Below are 26,294 nucleotides of genomic sequence, written 5' to 3'. Positions count from 1 at the left end.
GGATGAAAGATTGGTTGCTTTTAGAGAACACGGATGTCCTAGATCTGGAAGGGTTTAACAACTCGTTAGGATGGCATGCATATTTGTGGTACAACAAGGTAAAGACTCACAAAATGTTTAAAAACCATATTGTCAGGAAAGCAATACTTATGGTCTGGACAAAATATAAAGACTTACTAGAAAGTAAGACCCCGAGGTGGTTATCACTAGTGGAGGCTAAGGCCAGGAAAAAACCCAATATGGAGGCCGGCTGGCTGAAATATGGGGAAATAGTGGAAAAAATTGGAGAAAATTGGAGATTACAGAGCTATGAAAAACTAAAGAATAAGGTGCAAGATTGGTTTCATTATGCTCAAATTCAGGAGGTGTTTAAGATGGATAAAAAAAACAGGATTCCAGGTGGAAAAATCGAAACTAGAGACAGAATTGTTAGAACCAAAGACTAAGTTATTATCAAGAATGTATAATTTGCTGCTTAAATGGAACACTCAGGATGAGACAGTTAAATCAGCCATGATAAAATGGGCTCAAGACATTGGGTGCAACATTATGTTTGAAGACTGGGAAAAGTTATGGACCACCGGTATGAAATTCACGGCATGTAATGCCTTGAAAGAAAATATTATGAAAATGATATACAGGTGGTACATGACCCCAGTCAAGCTTGCTAAGATATATCACTTGTCTGACAATAAATGTTGGAAATGTAAGGAGGCTGAAGGGACATTTTTTCACCTATGGTGGACTTGTCCAAAAGTGAAGGCCTTCTGGGAAATGATCTAGAATGAGTTAAAAAAGGTATTTAAATATACCTTTGTTAAGAAACCAGAGGCCTTTCTCTTGGGCATAGTCGGCCAAAAGGTGTTAAAGAAGGACAGAACGTTTTTTATGTATGCAACTACAGCAGCAAGAATTCTTATTGCAAAACATTGGAAGACCCAAGATTTGCCCACACTGGAAGAGTGGCAAACGCAATTGATGGACTATATGGAATTGGCCGAGATGACTGCCAGGATCCGAGATTTGGGAGAAGAAGCAATGGAGGAGGACTGGAAAAAAATCAAGGACTATCTGCAAAAATTTTATAAGTTATATGAATTATAAGAATTCACATGATTTGGAAAGGTTAGCCCCAGCAATGAGAGTCGATGTTATATGAAACAAAGCAATATTAATGAAAAGACCAATGTTTAAATGTTTAAAACAAGATTATATTTATGCTTAGAGTTAATTGATAATAAGTAATTTAAACCTAAAACACAATGATTTGAAAGTACAAAAGAAACGCATGAAACAAGGTTATAATTTGCTGATATTTTTATTGTCAAGAATGCACGGTGAGGGAGATGTGGGGAAGTCTGGTAGAAGACTGAAAGAAGCTTTGAAAAGATCTATCTTTCTTTTTATCTTTTTTTCTTGTTGTTCTTGTTTCTTTGTATATCTGACTGCATATCCTTATCTGGAAAACCATAATAAAAATATTTTTTTAAAAAATAAACAGTATTTTATTACTTATAAATCTATGTGTATGAACAAGTTAAAATTTCACTTTTCGTGCTTTGACTGAAGCAAATTTGCTATGGCATCTACAATAATCTGTGAAACCACTTCATGTTTGATTGATAATAAGGCAAGGCTGGTCAATCTTTCTTGGTTCACAGTACAACAGAGATAATTCTTTATCAACTTGAGCTTGCTAAAGCTGCATTCGCAAGATGCCAGAGTCATTGGTAAGGTTACAGTCTTGATGTTTGGCTAAATTTCATCCAGAGAGTACTCTTATATACACTTGTTTGATGCAACTCAGTATTCTTCCCCATCTTTGAAGAAGGCAGAACAAAATGTGAAGTCTATTTGTCTGATCAAATCTTGTGCTCCAAAAGCTGTTCCATTGCTATAATTTCTGTGATCTGCCATGTCATGCAGTACTGAAAAAACACAATTTACTGACTTTCAAAAAGCACTAATTGCTCTCTGTTTGGATGACCACCTCGTATCACTGTGACCTTTTAAAGAAACTCCAAGTTTGTCCATTAAAACTTGCTATTTTCCTGTAGAACCACTGAAAAAAATTGAAGAGTTGTTGTACAGTTCCAAAAAACATTACAATCATTGCTTAAACATTTGCAGCCTGGTATCTAACAAGATTTAAACTGTGGGCAGCACAGGGTATATATCTCACCAAATCATAAACCTGAGATAATCTTGCTTGTTTGCCATTGTATTTTCCAGCCATGCTGCTGCCATTATCATACGCTTGACTATGGCAGCCATTAATTTTCAAACCGTCTGCCTCTAGTTTTAATAAAATATCATTTGAAAGGCCCTTTCCTGTTTTTTCATTTGTGTTCACAATATAACTTGGCTCGTCTGCTCCATCTAAGCACTATTTGTGGTGCAGTTGAAGATGACAGAAAAATATTTTGCTGCTTTAATTTCCCCCAATATCTCTCATCCTTTACTTTCCCCGCTATCAACTCAATCAACTCATCTTCATATTTTTTTTTTGGGGGGGGGAATAACACAGAACTTATTTATTTGCATTCACATAGGTCATGTGAGCTGCTAGCTGAGGGCTTATCAATTCCAAGGTACTGAGGAACAGTGCTTTCTTTTCTGGGGGGGACGCAGGGAGACGCATACCCCTAAACATTTTGTGAATCTAAGTTTGGCCTCATTGAGGGGCAGTATTTCAATAGGAATAGGAAAATGAGAGTACCTCTAAACATATTTTTTTGGGGGGAAAACATTGCTGAGGAATATACCAGGTTCCCATGAAATTTCCCTCCAATTGCCTCCATGAAGTACCAAGTTGTCTTGGGCACAAAAAATGATAACATTGACAGCAACTTTTAGAATGTTTTGCCATTTCTCAGTCTCTTAAAGGCTGTTTTTAGCATCCAGAGTTTTACCAATTCGTAATCTTTCAAAGTCTTTCCACGTTGTGTATCAATGTCTGTGATGAGATGCATTTTAATGTACAGAGGAATTCAAGTTTTTCCAATACTGAAAACCCTTCTCAAAGTCAGAAAATGTTGTGAGTTTTGGTCTCTCAAAGAAAAACAAAACACAATGGGAAACAAAAAAAGGGAGCATTTTTAGATTGGCTAAAGGATTGAACATTCAGTGCAGGAATACACATTTCCCCCAGAGCTGCACCCGTTACAAACAATGCTGCAGATTTAATTCAGATGGCTGTATACTGCGCAGTCTAGGCAATGCCGCTGGGGAAGATAGTAGTCACTGATTGCAGAGCCAAGCCACAGAGAGACTGGGTATGTATTGAACAGTGCCAGGAACAGGGAAGACAGAGGAGAGCTGATGTCACTCAGAAGGATCATAGATCCAGAATAAGAGCAAGCAGCAAAACAGATTGCCAGCCCTCCTGCAAACTGGAAATGGTCCCCAAAAGAGGGACTTCAACCCTGCTGCTTCACGTTCCTTCATGGCAGTGAAGGTTTACTATAAGGAAAGAGCCACAGGTGACTGACTTCTGTCCCTACATACTAGAAAAAGAACCCAGAAATGAGACTTATAAGGGCACAGTGGTATTTAGCAAACTGGTACCTCTGTGTGGAAAGCTTTGTCCTGTCTTGTACAGGACTGCCAAGTGACGCCAAGTTAGCTGCTAAATCTAGAGAGATGACAGGATGTCTGACAGGCCTTAGACCAGGCATAGGCAAACTCGGCCCTCCAGATGTTTTGGGACTACAACTCCCATGAACTCAGCTAACAGGACCAGTGGTCAGAGATGATGGGAATTGTAGTCCCGGAACATCTGGAGGGCCGAGTTTGCCTATGCCTGCCTTAAACCTTGAAGAATTCTTAAATTGTGCTTTAGATTTTGATTATATAAGGCTGAAAGCCTGCATTCAATTGTGGCTGATGGAATAATTTGATATGAAGGGCTGAAGTTGTTTATATGTGGGGAGGAAAGGCAGCATTTTTATTCCCTGTGTTGCTTGTTTTATTTTTCCATTTGTTTTTGCTGGCAAGTGTTGGTTTGGGGATAAAATATTTTGCAAGGTGTAGAAATCTTTAGTTTTATCCATGATGAAGCAGAGGAAGCTGTCTTACGCTGAGTCAGGTCCACTAGTCCATCAAGTAGTGCAATATTGTCCACATGCACTGGCAGTGGATCTCCAGGGTTCCAAATAGGGAACCCTCCCAATCCTGAATGGGGACACCAGGGGAGGAATTAAAACGTCACACTGGAAATTGCTAGATTTCTTTGCTGAAGAGCTTTCCCTGTGGCAATGAGTTTTCCTTAAGCGAACAACATACCCGTACATTTCTTCTGTAGATATTGTATCAGCCTCTTTTTCTTTTATATATTTTTTCTTTTCTCAACCCACATGCGTCTCAAAGTATTTTTATCCATCTCCTGTAAATTCTTCTCCCTTCACATTCAGCTCAGACTTATTCTCCTCACCACTACTATGCCAGTTTCTTTCCTCACGCCCTCCTACATTCACTTCTTTCTCCTACAACAGCTTTCCTCTTATTCCTTTTTCAATTCCCTGTCTGTTTGGTTTGTTGTTGCCAAATTGCATACATTTAAGAATCTTAGAGTTGGAAGGGACAATGACCATCATCTAGTCCAACCCCCTTCAATGCAGGGATCTTTCATCTAACCTGGGGCTCGAACCCACAACCCCAAGATTAAAAGAGTCCCATGCTCTACAGACTGAGCTATCCCTCACCTTTTATTTCGCTTTCTAGTTTCCTCCATCACCTCATCCGGCCATTTCCCCTCAGAGGGGGACACACACGAAGTCAAACCTTGTTGTCCCCCAGCCACTGTTACTTAGCATGGGAGAAGTTGCTGGCGCTGGCATTGGTCTAGCTAAAGGGCTATGGAGCAGCTAGGGGGCAAGTGACAGACAGCTAAGGAGGCCTTGAGCAAGATGTGGCACTGAGGCCCATCTGAAAGTGGACCAAGGACCACTGGAAGGCCACACTCTTTGAGAAACACTGTTCTAGACCAAAAGAATCATCAATGGCAAAAGTGAACAGGGAGTGGAGTCAGGGTCAAATTTTGCACAGCTGAAAGAAAGAAAGAATGAAAGAAAGATTCATTTTTATTACAGAGTTCTTGCATAACGTCTGGAAATGTTATCTCCTTGCATCACTTATGGTCAATCTGAAAAACTCCCCCAAAGTTTTGGCATTTCACCAATATTCTAATTCCTGGTTGTGCTCGTTAGCACTAAATAAAACTGGAGTAGGTTAAATGTCTCGGTGAAGGTGCTTGTTGAGAAAGGAAGGTGGTGTCAAAAATGTTGACACGGTTTTATAAAAAGATGCCAGGCATTTAGGAGATTCTGTAATTGGCAGCTCTCTTAGGCTTGCAGGCAACAACCCGCACACAGAAGGAGGATACTTGCAAAACAGTAAAGACCTAATGGGAAAGAATTTTCAAACCACCTAATAACACCTTTTCTGTTTCCCTGAAATGACAGGCAGGAAGATTGCAGAACATGTCCTGCTATTGATTCAGCTTCTCCTGTGTTGTCAGACTTGATTATCTCAATTTCTCCCAAGGTTTGACTTGATGGAGAGGGAATTTGGCTCATTAATACGCGTCTTTCGAGCAGGCACTGCGGGGAGGGGGTGGAGAACAGCAAAACCAGCAACACCCAAATGCAGGAGAACTCCGTCTGGTTCTAGAACTAAAATCGAAAAGGTTTATCCATGGAGATGGAGCGCTACAGCTAACCCAGTGATGGACTATTAAATAAGTCTGGCTAAGGGGGGGGGGATGAGGCTTTCCTTCCATCAGGCCTTGAGATAAAGTCAGGAGGGCACGCTCCAGCCTGTCCTTTCTGTGGGCTACACCCTTTATTTAAGCCAGTGACGCTGAAATGTCCTTCATTTCAGGTAAGCTGGGTGTGGCAGATAGAATACTGGCAAGCTTCCATTCACTGCAGCCTTTAAGCAGGGAGAGAACTATGAGTGATCTTGCCTTATTGACATGCCTCATCCTCATAGTCATCAGCAACCTCCCCTTTAATTTTTCAGGTCATCAGAACAGGATGAAATCAGGCAGGAGAAATTCACAATTCCTGAGGCCCTTCCTCCCATAAAGATAGATGCTCATGGTACACTGATAGACTATAGCAATGAATGAAGAGTTTACACGCTGTATGAAAGCAACATAAATGTCACTGTTCTCTCTTCTTGGAAGCATGTTGCCAAGTTAACGCACACAGATACTTCGTTGTCATCATTTGTGGTATAGTTGTTGTGGGTTTTTTTTCAGGCCAGGGGCAGGGGTGGCTAAAACTTGGTGTATCCACCCCACACGCTCAGGCACACACAGACACGTGCCCTCATCAGCTATCTGTGCAAAGAAGCTGTTAAGACAACAAGCTCCCTCTCTGCTCACCTCATCCAGTGATGGGTCTAGCAGCCAGGAAGGGGACAGTTTGACTCCCCATTGGAAAAACGGAACTCTGCCCACCCTCTAGCTGTGTCTGCTTTGTTATATATGTTTCTGCCACCACTACCAAAATCAATCGGTTCTTGAAGGGCTTGTAAAATCTGCTTGGAGGACTGGATCAGACTTCCAAAACAGGGGTTAGCCACCACTGTCGTATGCACTTGCTCCCACTTTGAAGCCCCACTGAAGTTAGTAGGACTAATTCCTGAATAGACATGGAAAGGATTGCACCATAAATCTCCTTTGGAGAAGGGGGAAAGGTAGCTCCACTTTTCTGATGAGTGGTATAGTTGTAGACCAATCCAGGTGTGTGAAAATCAGTCTATCCATCAGTCAACCTCATTATGGTCAATCATTAGTATTAAAGAGAAAACAAACTTTGCAGAAATATGTAAAATAATACCAAACGAAACAAAATGGAGAACCGCAAAAATGAAATTAGTAGGAACTGTGTTGTATTATAAAACACCAGGCATAGAAAACAAAATTATAACTCTGCCAAAATCAGTCCCTGGTGAGCTTTAGCCACACTGGAAAATGTGGATGCATTCCGATTTAAAAATAATTTTTAAAAAGCACAAAATGCACCATATCGTCCTGAGAATCTCTGTGAAAAGAGCTCAGTAAAAATCTTACAAAATATCACAATAAAAGGAGCAAAACATAAGAAAACAAGGTGTCAGTTCTACCTTTCCAGATTCACAGGGACATGTGGGAAGAAGATATGTCATAAGGCTCCCCCGCCAATTTTCTGCAAATGCTGCAGACAGTCCAGGCAAGTGTGTGATTGATGCAATACTAGTGCAATAACCTTGCATTCTCCTAAGATGTTGTCAAACATCTTTTCTAGGTGCATTTGTATACATTTTCATGGTGCATGGCAGCTTAGATGGTCAGATCACTAGTAATCAAATGGGACAGATTCTACAGAGCAAGGGAGATGATCATACTCGTAATATGGCTTATTAGAAACAGCCGAAGCTGCCTTAGACCAAGTCCACTGGTTCACCCAGCTCAGTAGTTGCGCACACTTGACTGGCAGTGGGTTTCGACAGTTTCACACAGGAGTCCTTTTTAGGCTTACCTGGAGATGCTGGCGATCAAACCCGAAACCTTTTGCATGTAAAGCATGCAATGCATTCTAATTATAACCTCCTCCCTTTTCATATCCCCTTACCCCTCCTGCTGGTCCCTTTGGCTCAACTTGAAACCACCAACATTTGCTGCACATTATACAGGGCAGCTCAAGTCAGGGGCGAGTATTGCGTAACCAGTCGTTCTGCCTTTTTGAGCCAGATGATTATTTGATATCTGCTCAGCCACCAGATCTTGTCACACTGAGTTAGTAGAGTTCCTCTCCTAACAAGGCAGAGGCAAGTCACAATGGCGGCAGATCCTTGCACTGAAAATGTGCCTTCCCTTATCATGTAGAAAGATGAGGCTTCCACTTTAAACTGAAAAATGAGGAGTTCAGAAGCCATGGGAGTAGCCGGGGGGGGGGAGCAGGAGGGTAGCAGCCCCCACAGCAAGTAAATCAATAAAAGGTAAAGGACCAGCCATGACCAACTCTGGGGTTGCGGCGCTCATCTCGCTTTATTGGCCGAGGGAGCCGGCGTACAGCTTCCGGGTCATGTGGCCAGCATGACTAAGCCGCTTCTGGCGAACCAGAGCAGCGCATGGAAATGCTGTTTACCTTCCTGCTGGAGTGGTACCTATTTATCTACTTGCACTTTGAGGTGCTTTTGAACTGCTAGTGGGCAGGAGCTGGGACTGAGCAACGGGAGCTCACCCTGTCACAGGGATTCAAACTGGCGACCTTCTGATTGGCAAGTCCTAGGCTCTGTGGTTTAACCCACAGCACCACCCACATCCCTAAATCAATAAAAAATACTTAACTAACTGAGGTTCTGACCCCCCCACCAACATAAAGCCTGGCTATGCCCATGGAAGACTTTCTTCTGCAGCTGCTTACCTCTCCAAGTACTGCCCCTCTCTCCAAGCACTTTTCTCCAGTCCAGCACTGGAGGAGGGAAGCTCCTGGTGCATGGGCAACGCCATGAGGAAGCAGGCAGGGCACCTGTTCCAGAACTGAGCTACCTGTGACGCGATTGGTCAGTTCCCAGAAGCCATGCCTATTGCTCAGTTGGGTTGCCAGTTGTTTCGCTAGAATGTGCCACAACATCATCGAAGTGACCTCAGCAAGCGTTTCAATTTCAAATATTCTGATCACTTCTACTCTTAGTTAAGTAATTTTGTTTATTTACCTGATTTACGGGGTGGCTGCCTCCCTGCCCTCAGGCCATGCCAATGCCCAGTGCTAGTGTATGTTGTGGGGCGGGCAAGCAGGCAGACTTAAGAAACTGCAGTGGGATGGCTCTGTGCTCCTCACCTGTCTAACTCATTTGTTTAAAAATATGTACCCTCTTTCTTTATGGCTGGGAGAAATCTGCTTAAAAATGTGGATCACCTGCCCTCTAGTTTGGCCTTGAGAATGCTCTGAAATGCAGTCTGATTTTCACATTTGGTACCTTAGTGCTCACTAGTTCAATAAAAAACCATTAAATCTCCCTCTCTGTGTGTGTGTGCGTGTGAGTGAGTGTGTGTGGATTCAGGTGGAAATGGGAAGAAAGCAAACTGTTAATATAACTTTCCTGACTGTAACCTTGTCCTTTATGCATTCTAGCTATTGAATGATTATTTATTCCTATGGTAAAACTCTTTAACACTGAAATACTGCTAGGCAGAAAATGGAATTGATGGTAGCTGTACAAAGAACTTCTTTGCACCGGCTCGTGAGTGGAGGTGGAGGCTTGGCTTAGGAGTCTGCGCTACGTGAATGCAATGATCTGGCTTTTCAGTGTGAAAAATTGGGTAATTCGACAATGGAGCGAGTGGGAAGCTTCTGGCTAGGTCATTCTGACTTGCAGTGACCCTTATCTTCCATGAGGGCAGTATGAGGAGAGGTGGAAAGATAATTAATACAGACCTGCTGAGGGCTTCTTTCTTTCATCCATTAATGCTTTGCAGCCTGCAGAGATGAAATGACCCAGGTGTCACTTGCCTGAGCCTTTGAGGACACAGTTGATGTTCCAAATGAATGTTTAATTATCCGGATATAAATTTAATTGACATAAGCTTAAGCAGTCCCGATATTGTGAAAAAGACTTACCGGTAATAAAAATTAATCTTGCAGCAGCCTCACTTGCTCACATGTTGCCTAAACAGTTACCCAGCTCAAAACGGTAATACAAACTTGTACGTTAAAATGAGCTATTTAGAAAAGTGATGTTCTTTGGGGCCAGACTGCTACTTACACACTGCATTTTTTTGGTTTCCTGATTTATTTGTTATTGAAAAGATACCTTGGGGACTACCATAGAGAATACCCAAAGAGAGGCTGTATAATCCTTTCCCTTACTGCTAGTAGTCTGCTCAAAGTTATCCCTCAAGCTGTTTCTCCACTCCCTTGGCAAAAGACACGGAGACCACACAAGCTGCCTTCTGTTCATGCACAAAATATGCCCTTTTGACAGGATTTGAAGAATTCGTAAGTGGAAAGAACTATTGGGAAAAGTGTTTCCAAGATATTTCCTTCTGCAGAGGAAATATTTGGGGTCATTAAGAGTCAAGATGGCTTCAGCATTGCTCTCCTATACTATTTCAAACATGTGGTTTATGTATGTGTTTTTCCCTTGTGCGCTCATGAACGTTCATTTTATTTATGACCTTAGATGTCTTATAACAATTCCCCTCTCTGGGGCTATAATTTTAACTAAAATTGCCCACCCCCCCAACAACCTGGTATCCACCCTTCCTTAGTATAAAACAAGAGAAATAGGCAAGGGTAATGGACAAATGGCTTCTGTAAGAGTTGGGTGTTGTAAGTGAATCTGATACATCCATATGGGAACTGTGCCAATCTCTTTCGTGATTGCTAACAGCCAAATGGGCTAGCAGGACCAGCGTAACTGGAACAGGAAATGTGACACGCAATCAGTGGCTTCAACTTCAAAGCTCTGCGCTAGCAGGTATCTTTTGTACAAGGTACTTCCTGTTTGGCATTAATGTTGGCTGGGGGAAGCACTCTGTGACACGTTGCTTCATCTCATAGCCTTATTCAATATTTACAGTGGTGCCTCGCAAGACGAAATTAATCTGTTCCGCAAGTCTCTTCGTCTTGCGTTTTTTTTGTCTTGCGAAGCACGGCTATTAGCGGCTTAGCGACTTTAAGAAAAAGGAAACAAACTCGCAAGAACTCGCAAGACGTTTCGTCTTGCGAAGCAAGCCCATAGGGAAATTCGTCTTGCGGAACGACTCAAAAAATGGAAAACTCTTTCGTCTAGCGAGTTTTTCGTCTTGCGAGGCATTCGTCTTGCGAGGCACCACTGTAAATTAAAAACTTAGTTAGAACCAAACCTGGCTTTCCTCTTGGTCAGCTTGAATATATTTTTACAAAAGTCAGGTGCCACCTCCACTCTCTGCTGAGCAATAGAAAGATCACAAGGGGTTCCAGGCACTCACCCAGGGTATGTGTTTCTTGAGAATTGAGACATGGTGGAGACTGTCATTGCTTTAAGAAACACGGTTCATCAACCTATTTGCACCTTCAGTCTGCATGGAGGGAGTTCAGAGCTTACAGCATAGTCATTTCAAGAGGGGCTTGTCCCCCACAGCAGTGCAGCCAGCCTTAAGCCAACCTGCCCAAGATGGATCCCTGTCTTTCTTCTTCCTTCTTTTTCTCAGAACACTCTGCTAAAAACTCTCTTTTCCTGTCACCTCACACCCACTTACCCTGGCAACCTTCCAATCCCCGATCTCTGTTCACACCTCAGGGCAAGGAGGGAGGACAGTTCTATTGCATTGCCAGTGGGTCTCAGTGGCCCTGTATCGTTTCTTAATGGCCCTAGCTTGGCCAGGTCGCTTTGCTAGGCTAGCTCAGGAATTCCTCTGTAGCTTGTATCCTCCCTTTCCAAATAATCAAAATCCTACCATTTATTAATTTCTAGGGTTTAGGGGTGGGGGTCTCATGCCCTCATCAGATGTGTGAGACTCTAAGTGTCACAAATTGCTTTGTTTTTGTTGCAACGGACTAGCATGGCTGGCTACCTCTCTGGAAACTCTTTTTAAGCATATTTGCTGTCCCTATCTTTGGCTATGTACACATCACCACTCTGGCTCCAGTGCTCTCGCACCACTGTTGACAGCATGTGCAAAGATGGAAACATTCTTGAATAGGGGTTTGGGAAGGGGGCTGCTGGTTTAGGAAACAAATCAGGTAATGTGTACCAGGTGAAGACTCCCATTTTGCTCCTTGGTGCATACAGCAAGTGGAAATGCAATTTTAAGTGTGTGTGTGTGTGTGTGTGTGTGTGCGTGCTGTGTTTTAAGCCATGAATATGTAGATCAGGCTGTTCAAACCAGATCATATTTTAAAAGGAAACATTGATGTTTTTGCTTTTGTTCGCCCTGTTTATGAACACTGGCTGACTAAAACAGGAGAGGAAGCTAATGGTGCTGTGTTCCTTTGTTCCTGAAATGTTTTGTGATCAACTGGGCAATGGGGTGGGGGAAGCTAGAGGGAACTAAATAAGCTGGTGAACTAAGCTTGAACTTTACGTGTGAAATCAAGAGAGAATCAACAGGTGTGCTAACAGCCTCCAAAGCTGTGTGCCAGCAGGTTGCCCTTTAAATGGCTGTGTTATCACATATACCCCATCTGCATAAAGCATCTGTGGCTGGACTGGTATAGTGTTTAGTGTGTTTGGGTCTGAAGAGTGGAAATCCCTCTGAAAATCCTCCACTCTGCCATAAATGTAAGTAAAGCAGCAGTTCTCAGTATGGATACAAGGGAAGTTAAGCCCCTTTGAAGATGGAGAGACTTGCTTCTGAGTAAATATGCATAAGATTGAATTTGGGGGAGGGCCGTAGCACAATGAAACCAGTGTGGTGTAGTGGTTAAGAGTGGTAGTCACGTAATCTGGGTAACCGGGTTCGTGTCTCCGCTCCTCCACCTGCAGCTGCTGGGTGACCTTGGGCCAGTCACACTTCTTTGAAGTCTCTCAGCCTCACTCACCTCACAGAGTGTTTGTTGTGGGGGAGGAAGGGAAAGGAGATTGTTAGCCGCTTTGAGACTCCTGAAGGGGAGTGAAAGGCGGGATATCAAATCCAAACTCTTCTTCTTCTTCTTCTAGGGCTAGGAGAGTCTCCTACCTGGAATCCTGGCAAGCAGCTGCCAGTCAATATAGACAATACTGACCTAAATGGACCCACGGGTCTGACTTGAGAGCTTCCTATCTTCCACGGCTGCAATACTATGAACAGAAGGGGATGCAGGTGGCGCTGTGGTCTAAACCACTGAGCCTCTTGGGCTTGCCTATCAAAAGATTGGCAGTTCGAATCCCCAGAACGGGGTGAGCTCCCATTGTCCTGTCCCAGCTCCTGCCAACCTAACAGTTCGAAAGCATACCAGTGTGAATAGATAAATAGTTGGCAGGAAGGTAAATGGCATTTCCGTGCGCTCTGGTTTCCGTCATAGTGTTCTGTTGCACCAGAAGCGATTTAGTCAGGCTGGCCACATGACCCGGAAAGCTGTCTGTGGACAAACGCCGGCTCCCTTGGCCTGAAAGTGAGATGAGTGCTGCAACCCCATAGTTGCCTTTGACTGGACTTAACCATCCAGGAGTCCTTTACCTTTTACTATGAACATTTACTAGAAGTAAGCTTTTACTTCAGCGGAACTTGCTTCTAAATGTGCCTGGGATTGTGTGGTAAGTAACCTTGAGTTGCTCACTACTTCTCAGCCTAACCAATTCACAGGACTACTGTGGGAATAAAATTGCCATTGGCTAACTAACCCCATGGACATAGACATGAGCTCATTCAAGGAAGGATAGAATACAAATTTAAGTTTTCTTCTTTGACTGCTATTAATTTGCAGATCATCTTGAAGATCCATGACCAGCTCTTGCATATCTTAATACTGATCAGTAGGATTTGGAATTTGGATTTTACAGAAGACAAAGCACATTACTGATACTGCTATGTGATCCTGATTTATCTGTAAGAGTTATCACTTTGACTTCTTCATGATATTATCCCAGTACCCTTTGTTCTAATCTCAGCTTTACACAGGCTCTTGGCAAAATGGCAAATGCTTTGTAAATCTTGATCGAAGTCAACTGGACTCTTCCCTCGGAGTTTTATATGCAATGTTCTGCTATGCTGCTTGAATATACAGTTTTGGCATCGTGCGCTGGGGGTGGGGAGGAGCATGAGAAGGCAAATGAGCTCAGAGCCTTCTTTTTCAAAAAAGAAAAAAGTGAAGAAAAGACAAGAGAGAGAGAAAAGAAATATAGTATATTAATACACCAATTGCTAACAGTTAACAATAAAAAAAATAAAAATAACCTACTGCATTTTATCTAAATAAGTTCAATTCATTATACCTGTCCATGCAAAGTCAGTCTCTGTCTATAAGCAATTAGCTTTTACTGGCAAGTGGAGTCAGGTCTTCCATCCACTGAATAAATGGAGCTGTACATTTATTTTTCCAGTGCAGTGATATCAGCCTTTCGGCCACAGTAAGGGTATGGAGAACCCATTTACATTATCTAGTTGTCAAATTCCACGTAGCAGGTATATAGTTCAAAAGAAGAATATCCTCTGGAAATTTTAGCTTTTCCCACACAGTCATATTTATATAATACACTATTTTCTCCCAAAACTTACTAAGTACAGGGCATTGTAAAACATGTGTTTTATAGAAGCATTATCTTCATTACATCTCCAATAAAATCATGGGATAGTTCCCAGCTGGATGTGGAGACAATGGGGTTCAAACTTGGGATCTTTTGCATACAAAGCAGTTTCTCTGCCATCACAGCTGATGGTAAATAATTATGTAAAAATAACTGCTTGGAGGAATGTCAAGTGGGAATTAAAGCAAGACATTCATTGGTTTTTGCTTTCACACTTATTACTTACTTACTTATTACAGAACATCCACTGTTCAAACAAGCAGTGCAAATGCAAAACACGATGCAGACTAGCATGAGTTTGGAATCTGATCACCCTTTCCCCTTCCAGCTCACTCACATGGCCATTTAATCTATAACCCCATCTATTTCCTTTGGACATCCTAACTATTATAATTGTAAATATCTTTGACAAGATTGCTTGAGGCTTGTACTGTATTCTCATTAGGATTTTTTTTTTAATGCTTTGTGTTGCAACAGTGCGGTCAGAGGGAGAATAAAAAGTCCACGCCAACAAAAGTAAAAAAAAACCTCCACACAGAATAAACACTTCAGTGCTCTCGCTTCTTTATCGTGCATGTAACCATGGTGATTGTTTTCTTTTTGAATTCTTCCTGAGTAAGTTCAGGGCTATCTTTTCATGTCATCCCATTTGACAAATTTGTTCCTGACACTGCCAGATTGTTTTGGCATGACCAGACTGGCCTGAATAAGAAAAACAATGTAGTTGTGTTAGGACAGGAGTTGCTAATATGTATTATACCTGTTAAAATGTGGGAAGTACTTTCCTGTGGGGAGCTGGAGATTTGGTGATGTTCCCCTGTTGATACATGGAAGAATTCAGACAGTGTGCCTTCAGGGCCAAGGAGTTACTTTGGCCTTTGTCCAGTTTTATCATTCCTCCTCCTCCTTCCTCATTTTGTCCAGTCAGGATTATGATAAATTATGCTTTGGTTCCAGAATAGTCCATACCCCTTTATCCCGGTTTACTTTGGGCTATATCCTGGATTTGCAACCCTAAAGTCCTAAACACTGCACTGAAAACAGGCTTATCACCAGCAGGAAGTTGACAGGACCCGAGCAAGCCCAGCCTTGATGCTTGCCCTGCTCCCACGCACCATTAAAATAATAATAATAATAATAATAATAATAATAATAATAATAATAATAAGAAGAAGAAGAAGAAGAAGAAGACGACGACGACGACGTACTGAATTACTTAGTCTGGAAGCCTAGTCTAGATGACCCATATCACTCTACAGTTCTATGGTTTTAATTTTGCTTTTAATCAGGGTGAGGCAGCCACCACAGGATGCAGAGGCTGAGGGTGAGGTGGGTAAGTGGCAGGGAGCTGTAGGAGAATGGATCTGGGCACTAGCTGATGTCTGCCCACAGATGCAGAGGAGGAGACTGGTCCATCAGGCAGCAAAGTGACTTAGGCTGCTCCTGCATTAGGAAGATTGTGGCAAATTTAAATGGTGGCTCGCCACCAAGCACTGTTAAAAGCACTGCAGTGGCCTGCAGAGGGGCATCCACCCTGGAAGAGACCCAGTATTGACATGTGCTTTCTCAGCATTTGGCAGGTCCTGGAGCTGAAGGGGCCGGTGGGTAGACTCCTCTGTACCTCCTTGTCCCTACACCTTTCAACCAGTGGCGAAGGAAGGCTCTACAGTAGCCGCTGCGGGGTGTTGAGGGGAGGGGCAAACTGCCCGGCGATGCCTGCGTGGCGCCGATACAGATGGCGCTCAAGCGGAGCCCATACTGACGGCACGCATGCAGCGCTGATATGGACAGCACTCGAGCGGCGCCGATACGGATGGCGCATGTATGGTGCCAATACAACTGGTGCATGCGTTGCGTCCATACAGATGGCGCTCAAGCGGTGCCCATAACAACGGCACGCACGTGCCCTTGACCACCCTACAGTGAGTGTAGCCCTCGGCCACTGCCATTTTGTCACCCCCCCTCAGGGTGACACCTGGGGCGAACAGCCCCCCGCCCCCTTCCTACGCCCCTGCTTTCAATCAATCCAATATAAGCAGTGGCATAGGTCTTGGCCTCTGCCACTAGGTGGTGACACCAGCTCTGCAAAATCTTTGGCAGATAGTTTGCAACACCTATTTCCTGGTCCTTTTAGCTGTGGAGGCCAGGGATGAAAACAGGAGCTTTTGCATGCAAAAAATTAAAAAGCTAGCACAGAGTAGCTGTATTAAGGGTACAGTTTAGCATGAAGTGTAGAGTTTGGTCTGCTTAACCTTGTTCTTGTCACATGAACAGCCTTCTAATAAAGCAAACATTGAGCTCATGGCACCAGGATAGAAAGGGGATTAAAAAAAATATTGGCAATGACATCACATTGCCTAGCAGATGGCAGCTAGAAGGGAGCCAGAGGGGAGATTGGGCAATGGGGGGCACCTTGTCCGGGGTTCCCCCTCAAGCCTAGCCGTGCCTCTGTCTGCACCAGCAGGCTGACTTGGCTTGGAAAATATTTGATTTGGGGAGCATTTCTGTACCATAACCTTTCAAGGGACAGTGTATTGCTTTCTTTAATTAAGTATTTCAATTAGAGAGAGATGAAGGTTCTGTTCCCGCTCCTGGATATATTAGCCTAGACTTTTTTTTTTAATTATGTGGACACATTTATTTTTGATGGCATGATAGAGTGTTAATTGAATAGCACATCATTAGAGCTGATAAACCAGACAGAGTGTTATTTTGGTATTAAAAGCCAGGTGCTGAGCCGACATCCCTGGAGACTGAGATTTTCTCTAGAAAATAGCTGCCCTATTGTCGCCCTGTAAATTCCAGGAATAGTCATTTCCCTTTATTCCTTCAGACACCTCTTGCAATCCATTCTGAAATACTAATTCTTATTCTTTATATTTCCTTCACCATTAAATCCTTGCCTTTATTCCTGTTTTTCTGAACAACTTGGCTCTCAGAAACAAGCTCCTCCCAGAATAGTGTGTGTCTTTAGCCAGAGGTAGACACCAACCTTAAAATTTGGTTTGTACCCCAATATGGCAGTTTGGAAAACAGTCCCCTTCGTTCCTAAGGTACTTCAGAGTCTGTCCAAGTCTGTTTTGGGAAAAACGAGGCTTAATTTTTCTCCATTCAGTATGGGAATTAAAAAAATTATTATAATCTATTATACTTTGGACAAAAGTGGATGAAATTTTCCAGAACAGGCACTAAGAGTTTAGCAATATAAACAATGATGATGATGATGATGATGATGATGATGGCTTAATAAGGCAGACTATGGCTTGGCTGATAAATAATACAATAAATAAACATCACTTGGGACAGCCTAAGGAGTTTGTGGGTGGGAGGGAGAGGGTGTGTCTGAGAGAGAGACTAAGAATTTAACAATATAAGGCATACTATGACTGAATATAATTACTTGTGACAGACTAAATGAAATTGACTATGTGGAACTTAAAGCAAATCCTCGGTCCAGAACTATTCTAAGAGGAAAGGCGGTGTGGGGTGGATCCAATGACTCTAGTAAGAACAAACAAGCAGCATAAGATTAAAAAACCAGAACTCTTCAAATAATGCTCCTGTTTCTCAGACAGCAAACTTGCACAAGAGCAAGAAGAAAAAGAGACCAAAGCTCTTTATTTACTTTAACAGCCCTCTCCAAAATGCACCAAGATTGAAGATTCCTAGGAAAATTTCCTGTGATTACAAGCTTGATCTGACAGTCACACTCCTCACCCTGGTGTTTGCTCACCACCACACTGCTACCTAACCCCTCATCCCATTGTAACATTTCCCCCATTTAGTAAAATTAGAGAAATCAGTTTTGCTTTCAGGAGATATTGGTCTCTCTCTCTGATCATTCCTGCCAAATTTATTCTGAAGACTATGTTTAACATAGCTGTGTGTTGACAAGGAACTCCCCCCCCCACCTGGTAACTGTGCTTTTTGAAAGGAACACCCCAGTTTCTTCAGCACAGGTACTTCTGGTCATTAGATACAACCTTAAAATGTCCCTTCTAGGACAGGCTACCTCCAACATGATGGAACAAGCACATACACACCAGGCCGGTCAGCACTGCAAAGGTTGCTTTGTCTGCTGATAGAAACAGAATCATTGACATGGAATTTAAGTAAGGCTGAAACTTTTCAAACTTGCTCTGTAGTGAGTCACAAGAGGATGCTACAAGACTGTTGCAGAGAGGGGTGGGGGAAGCAACAGTACCGTACTTCCTTTATTTCCAGTGTGGTGATGAAACAATATCCCAGAAACAGTTTCTAAATCTACTTCTGCATTTTCCAGTAAGACTGTGTTATTTACAGTAAAGATAAAGAGCCGAAAACCTAAAGGTTCTGTGTTAAATATTGTGTGTGTCTGAAACAGAACAAAGTAGTACAGCTCTCAAAAGAAAGGCTGTAAGAACAACAGCAAGGTTGACAGGCAATTGCATTAGGCCAGAGATTAATTCTTTACTTCATTAGGATACAGGAAACATAGGCTAAACTAGTCTTGCTCTTGATGGATGATGCCTCAGCTCCAAGAGTTCCATCCAATTAGCATTCAGTCAGTAATAATGTGTGTGAATGGGAAAGTGTAAGGCTTGCCTGGCTGAAGACAGAAGAACATGCATAATACATTTTAACTCTCCCAGTGCAGCAGGAGATGAAACAATGGTGACTTCTCCTGCTCCATTTCTGCTGTCTAGCCTCCTCTCTTACCTGCAGTAAGTGATCAGGACTCCAGGTGGACACATAACACAGCAAGTATGGGATATAACAGTGGTGTCCAAACTTTTTTCAAAGAGGGCCAGATTTGAGAAAGTGAAGGGCTGTGAGGGCCGACCAAAGTTGTTGACCTTTTAGGATTGAAGTTGTTGAGCTTCTTTAAGGATTGAAGTTTTTGAGGTTTATTTTAGGATTTTACCCCAGGAAATAAACTGTCACAGGGGCTGGATTAAACCAACTGGCGGGCCAGATTAGGCCCCTGAAACGGACTTTGGATGTGGCTGGGATATAACATGGCCAGGGAAGGAAGGAGGGATCTTGCTCTATCTAGAGACTTAACAGCAGACGTTCCCCAGCTTTTGGCCTGGCAACCCTGAAAAGGAGAGCTGGGGAAGCTCTGGTCCATAGGCCAATTGAGGCCCATGAGGCTATTTCCCCCAAGTCACACCCACCTGCTCATCAGCTGATATCTCTGGCGGGATGACATGGTTTAATTCTGCCTCAGCTGTCTGTCCTTGGGAAAGGACAGCACAGCCGAGGCAGCAGGATTTAATTTTCGCTCACCATCTGATAGCAGAGAAGAAATCCAGCTTCAAAGGACTGTTTAAAGCAGGTTGTGCATTTCTTGTGGGTGGGCGGGTGGCATCAGCACTGGGGTTGGGGAGAAGAGTTTTTCCGTGAAAAGTATGCAATGGAACCAGAGCACCGAGAATGTGGAACTGCCACCCAGATGCCACATTCAGGAAAACCACTTCCATTCAAGAGAACTCCAAAGTCCACCAGATGGTGCCAAATATGAGGAGATTTCACCCCTCCCATACCCAAGAATCTCCTGACCATCTCCTGATGATCTCTGCTGACTCTCCACAGAGAAGAGGAGGCGTGTCCTGCCTATTTACTTATTCTGCCCAGCAACATATCTGTGTGTGTGAGAGAGAGTCAGTCAGTCAGTGTATCGGAGAGAGTGAGAGTGTTAGAGATCCTAGAGATAATATTGCTGCTAAGAGCAGCTGCAGACTCTCAGTGTAGCATTGATTTATGCTCAGAATATTCAGCTCTGTATATAGTTTTGTATCATAGTTGTAGTTATAGAATAAAAGGAAGATATTTTACAGAGCTGCTCTCCGAGTGGTTTATACTCTGCAAGACTCTGCAAAACTCTGCTGCGCAACGACTGTATTATTGAGACAGTGAATCCGGTGCTCTCAGCTCTAAGCTGTGAGTCCACAGCACTGTGACCGTTTCCTGCGGGAAGGAGGTCTCTGGCGGTGCTACCCAGCTCGCCCAGCCCAGTCGGGGTTGAGGTACATGAGTCCAGTTGGCGCACTGGCTCTAGGGTGATGCTGACAGATGCCACATTCAGGAAAACCACTTCCATTCAAGAGAACTCCAAAGTCCACCAGATGGAGCCAAATATGAAAGAGTGGCTTAGAAAGAGGGGCAGATACACACCCGGGATTGGGGAAGAGAACACTTTTGAGTGCATCCCCTCCCAAATAATTTGCTTTCAGTTCCAGAAATGAGCTCATAGTCCACTTCTGGTTTTACCACAAACTTTCCTCCCCACCCCATTTCAGCAGCTGAATTTGAAAAAGAAGTGATTGTTCTTGTTAAATAGCTGAGAGTTGGAAATCCTGGGTGATCTGCTGCAAGTTACCCAGAGAGACCTATCAGTAGAAAACCTATCCCGATCTGCCTAATCCTGTTTTAATATATTGAAAACCAACTGCCCCTACACCCACTCCACATCCAGCCTAAAAAAATAAAATAAAATCCATTTAATTAAAAAGGTTTATGATTGTATTTTAGAATATTCTGAACAAAGGAGTCTTTGTTCACTGGCTTTGTTCTGTTTTATATGTTTGCTGTTAAATGCTTCAAATTCTCCCATTTAAAATCAACAAGAGAGCAGGAGAATGGGTGATGTGTGGTCAGACTTGCTTGGTACTCTGCTGCCCACCCTCTAATTGTTAATATTAAATGTCTGCCTCTTTTCTGCACCTCTGCTAACCCCCATTACCCCATCTGCCTTGTTTTAAACTCAGCTCATCTGGCCATATCCACTATAATCAAAAGCAATAAAGCAGAAGTAGTAAAAGAATAGCCTGTGCCTGACCTCATCTAACTTACGAAGATAACCTATTAAAAACACCACGTTCCAGAAATTCAGACTTTGTCTTTTTGACACAGGTGGCCCTCAGCACTTTCCCAGCTTTTATGCCCACACTCTCTTTCACAATGGTCCTATACTTCGTGCCTGAAGCCTTGATTTATCAGTAGGGATGAAAACTTTTGTTTTTTTTTATAAGTTTATAACAAAAAACATTGTTTTTATATTTTGTTGGAAGCTGCCCAGAGTGGCTGGGACAACCCAGTCAAATGGGCATGGTGCAAATAGTCGTCGTCGTAGTAAATAATACTACTAATAATAATTATAGTAATAGTGGTAGTAGTAAAGGTAAAGAGACCTCTGACCATTAGGTCCAGTCACGGACGACTCTGGGGTTGTGGCACTCATCTCGCTCTATAGGCCGAGGGAGCCGGCGTTTGTCCACAGACAGCTTCTGGGTCATGTGGCCAGCATGACTAAAACGCTTCTGGCGAAACCAGAGCAGCGCATGGAAACGCCGTTTACCTTCCCGCCAAAGCAGTACCTATTTATCTACTCGCACTTTGATGTGCTTTATTTAATGAAGCTCGCTCTTTCTTTCTTTCTTTCTTTCTTTCATAATAATAATAATAATAATATTTTAAAACATGTGCAAAGTGCCTCTCCATTGTGAAAGGAAGACATTTCTGATTTTAAAAATAGATGAAAAAATAGAATGTCTCTGAATGTGTTCCTTCTGAAAACTCTCTCCCCCAACCCAGCAACTTACAGCATCTTGTAGGCAACAATGAAAATGTCACAGACATCCTCCAGGATTCGCACTCTCTTCTCTCGGCAGCTGAACTAGAGGATGCAACACTAGCTGGATCAGTTCTGGTTGACAGGGCTGTCTCGGGAATTCATCTCCATGTTGATGTTGGCAGGGCTGGTTCAGAGAGATGTGAAGGTACCTGAGAACCCAAGAAGAACCTCCCGAATGCCCCATCTGGTCCAGCACCCTGCTCTCACAGGAGCCAACCAGATGCCTGTGGAAAACCAGCATGCAGGACTCAAGCACAAGACGCCTCTCCCTTCCCGTGGCTTCCAGAAACTGGTTCTTAGAAGCATTACTGGCTCCAACTGTGCAGGTAGACCATGGCCTCTGCTAGCCCTCTCCAACATGACTTTGTCTAATCCTCTTTTAAAGCCTTCTGGCTTGGTGGACATCACTGCCCCCTGTGGGAGCCAGGTCCATAGTTTAACCATGCGCTGCATGAAGAAGTACTTCATTTTATCTGCCCTGAATCTTCCAACATTCGGCTTCATTGGACATCTAGGAATTCTAGTGTTACAAGAGAGTGAGAAAAACTTCTCTCTAGGCACCTTCTCCATGCCTTGCACAGTACTATAAGCTAGGAGGCCCGATTCAACCTAGAACCCTTAGACACTGCATCAGGATAGGCAATACCCAAATTCTGCTAGCAAGTTACGATTAGACCCTGTTACACTGATTTTGGCATGGGGCGATCAAAGGTCACAAATGACTAAGAGAGACGTGTGTGTAAGAATAAGCAAAACATGCCTGGGAGATTCTACCAGCAGATCATGCCTCTGTGCTACATGAAAAGGTCAGAAGGTGCCAGAATTGCAAGACAATCTGAGCTGGGAAACAATTCCTTTCTGACCTCGGTTGACTCGGGATTCTGCCAGACCAATCCTGTCATTGCAGATCTCCCCATCTAACAATAGGGAATTTTTAGAGTCCAGGTGGAAGCTCTCTATAAGGGCAGCAGCCTGCTTGCATTTGCCAGTCCATTTTCAGTGTACAGTCCTCCTAGCTAGTCAGGGGTTTTCATGCCTGCCACCATCTCTTGTGATTTATACGAACCATCTCTTTGCACGGAGAAAGCTGTTTCAATATGCAGGTTGCCATTCAGCAGACTCGGGCTTAGCAGTGCCATCTTATGCAGAAGTGACCCTATTATGTTCTGCAGAACTACCCGCTACATAAATGTATATGATTGCAGCCTAAATGTGTAAAAGCAGCTAAAACGCAAGGGCACTTGCCCTGAAAACGCCTTCCTTGCAATGGGGGTGGCAAGTGACAGAGGCACCAGCTGCTCCAGCATATTGGGCGGGGACAACATGAGGTCACGTGATGCTCTGAGGTCACATGATGTCATGAGGAGCCAGGGGGCTGAGCTGAACACCTTCTGAAAAATTTTGGGGCCTGGCTCCCTCAAAAAATACATGGCGGGGGGGGGGAGCCAAAACTGCTTCTGTGCCTTTGGTGAGACAGCTCAAATTCTCACTCCCTGATTGTATTTATTATATCTATTTTGGAAAATGAGACTTATTTGGTCTGTAATACTTCCATTTTTAATGTGGCACTTTTTAAAAATACACTCTCAGAGCACTCCCCCCTTTTCCTTCTTGTGCTTTCTTTCTCAGCCCCCCAATTCTCTCCCCCAACCTGTCCCGTATTCTGCCCGACCAAAGGTGACAACCCTAACCCTAACCCATCCTCATCCTGACAAGCAGAATGCAACCATCACTGGAAGGAGGACATCACAGTCACTGCTCCCAACAAGTAACCACAAGGGGTAGCCTTAAAGTTCACTCAGTGAGGTTACCTTGAGTATATAGCTTATGTTTTGAAGAAAGACCTCTATATAAAACCATTTTTTTGCTCCCGGACCTCACAGTAGTTCCTGTCTTTTAAATGGTAATAACTGAGGGAGGCGGGTGTCTGATAATCCCAGGACCATACTGAAGGAAGGCTGCAAACTTTGGTAACACCCACCATTATTTCTTTAAAAAGAAAATGAATTATTTTCCGTGACTGTTTTTAATTCAACCACTAGAGAGCAAACTTCTTCTTTCTATCAGGCTGTGATTTATACTCGAAAGGAGAAGATGGAGCACACACTTGTGCAATGCTTTCGTGCTTAAAAACTTCTTTAAAATAGAGAAATGTACATGTGGGTGACCTAGAAAAAAATAATTGTGTGTGTTTTTAAATTGGGTGGTCTAATTTTCAAAAGAAAGGAGAGCAAAGTAAACAAGTGTGCCTTTGTGTATAGTTTTCAGAATATGGAGGTGCACTAGGTCAGTGTTTCCCAAACGTTTTTGGGCAACGGCACACCTGTGTACTGAAAAAAAATCTCGCGGCACACCACCATTAAAGCCCCGCCCCGTGACGTCAGCGCGCAGCGTCACGCCGGGAGGGACGCACAAAAGTGAAAGTTTTTTCCCTCCCCCTTGCCGGGGAACCTCCAAGCTTTGGGCAGGCAGGCAGGCAGAGCTGGGAAGGGGGTTTCCAGGGGACACGGCAGCTCCTCGAAAGGCTTCTCTCAGCTGCGCTCAGTCCTCCTCGGAGAGGATTTCCCCTCCGGTCCCATGCCTTCGTTTGGGGCATCGCTCCGGCTGCTCCCTCTCCCGCCGCGCAGGAGCGATGCCTCTCTCTGGCTCTCCCTCCGCGCAGGCTGAGGGAGGGAGGGAGGGGCGTGTGTGACCCGTCTCTGCTGGGAGACCAAACCCAGCGAGGCAGAGTCGCGCGGAGGCGCCCAGGCAGCGCTGCCGGCTGCGAGGAGGAGCGCCAGGCAGCAGCAGGAGGCGCGGCCTCTCCTCGCCGCCGCCGCCCCGCCTCTCGCCGCCCGACTCGCCCGCCTCCCTCCAGGCATCTCGCGGCACACGAGGCAACGTCTCACGGCACACTCGTGTGCCGCGGAACACCGGTTGGGAAACACTGCACTAGGTTCTGTTCTAACATTTCCTTCTTCTAACCCCCCCCCTCCCCAAACAGGTCATGTTTTTCAAGGTCCTCTCCCACAACTAGTGGTTCTCCATGGAAAAAATATCTGAAAATATTCAGTGATGCAGGTATATTTATAATGATTAGGGCTCAGACCTTCTTTATTTATGGCTGTAAAACTGCATAGAGAACCTCAAGGACCTCTGAGTGGACAATCAGTATTACCAGCAAGATTTTAACATGTTTGCCAGCCTTTGAAAACCCACAGTGATCAAACTGGAGTTTCACCTGTCTGATGCTCAAGTCCCTGTCTTGTGACTGTGTGTCATGCTGTTGGTAGAGTTCTTTCATGTGCCAAATGAGCTTGTATGGGGGGGGGGAGATAGTTGTCAAGATCAGATATACAGATGGGGACTTTGGCATTTTCAACCGCTTCCTTGCTGATCTCCTTCCCAGCTCCTGTCCTGAAAGCAAACCTGTGCCAGTATTCTTTAATGACACATCTGAGAACAGAAGTTCATACCCTTTTTGAGAATAACTGGCAGTGGGGTTTACAGCGCGCAAAAGGCAATGAGTTTAATAGCGTTAATTGCAACTGTCTATTACCTAACTTCTGGCGATCAATGTACCATGCATTTAAAGTGCGTCAACTTTCACGATCAGACAGCTAGGGACCTGAAGTGACCCGCAACACAATCTCTGCTCAGAATTAAGTCCTCCTGACTTCAAAAGGACTGACTATAGTAAATGAGTTTAGCTTCAATGTACTTTAAATTCATATGGAATTAGTCCAAGAGTCGCCAGTGTGGCACTCAAAGGCACTCAACCTTTTCATAGTAGTTTGAAATAGGTCTCTTTTTGCCAACAGAAGATGTAACTGAGGCATGGGGGTGATTTCAGCATGTTGGAGTGTAGTGCCCACAACAGTTTCTCTGGCTGGCCAATGTGCCCACAGGTTCAAAAAACTTTGCATTCTGCATCAATCAGTTTATGCCACCCATGTACAAGAGGGAAGTGTCAGAAGGCTTGAGGAACCCCAAGGGTTTGCATGTGTACAAAATCTAATGGTGGATGCGCCCCCCAAACAGCCCAATGAGGACTAATATTTTCAGTGAGTACAGAGTGCTGGCTGACTGTTACAGGGTTGGGGGTTAGGGATGCGAGTGGAATCATGGTCTAAATCATTGAGCCTCTTGAGCTTGCCGATTAGAAGGTTGGTGGTTCGAAGCCGCTCGACAGTAGTGAGCTCCCGTTGCTCTGTCCCAGCTTCTTTCAACCTAGTAGTTCGAAAGCATGACAGTGCAAGTAGATAAATAGGTACCACTGTGGCGGGAAGGTAAACAGCATTTCCATGCGCTCTGGTTTCCATCATGGTGTTCTGTTGCACCAGAAGCAGTTTAGTCATGCTGACCACATGACCCGGAAAGCTGTCTGTGGACAAACGCTGGCTCCCTCGGCCTGAAAGCGAGATGAGCACCGCAACCCCATAGTCGCCTTTGACTGGACTTAACCATCCAGGGGTCCTTTACCTTTTACCTTTTTACCTTA

At 43.9% G+C, this 26,294-nt stretch overlaps 2 long non-coding RNA genes across 2 annotated transcripts in view; one reads left to right on the top strand and one right to left on the bottom strand.

Moving 5' to 3' along the window:
* Window positions 1–26,294, top strand: part of LOC309529142 — a 598,034-nt gene that overhangs the window by 13,929 nt on the left and 557,811 nt on the right. The gene's annotated exons all lie outside the window — the stretch shown is intronic.
* On the bottom strand, window positions 1,746–8,495 carry LOC309529145. Its single transcript, XR_014218090.1, has 3 exons — window positions 8,415–8,495; window positions 5,438–5,600; window positions 1,746–2,062 (listed from the first exon to the last, which is right to left on the bottom strand). It is a non-coding gene; the product is annotated as an uncharacterized lncRNA (long non-coding RNA).

Source organism: Podarcis vaucheri (genome assembly GCF_965113315.1).
Source record: "Podarcis vaucheri genome assembly, chromosome: 3".
NCBI classification, from domain to species: domain Eukaryota; kingdom Metazoa; phylum Chordata; class Lepidosauria; order Squamata; family Lacertidae; genus Podarcis; species Podarcis vaucheri.
The sequence above is the reverse complement of the archived record's forward strand: the minus strand, read 5'-3'. Positions and strand labels throughout refer to the sequence as shown.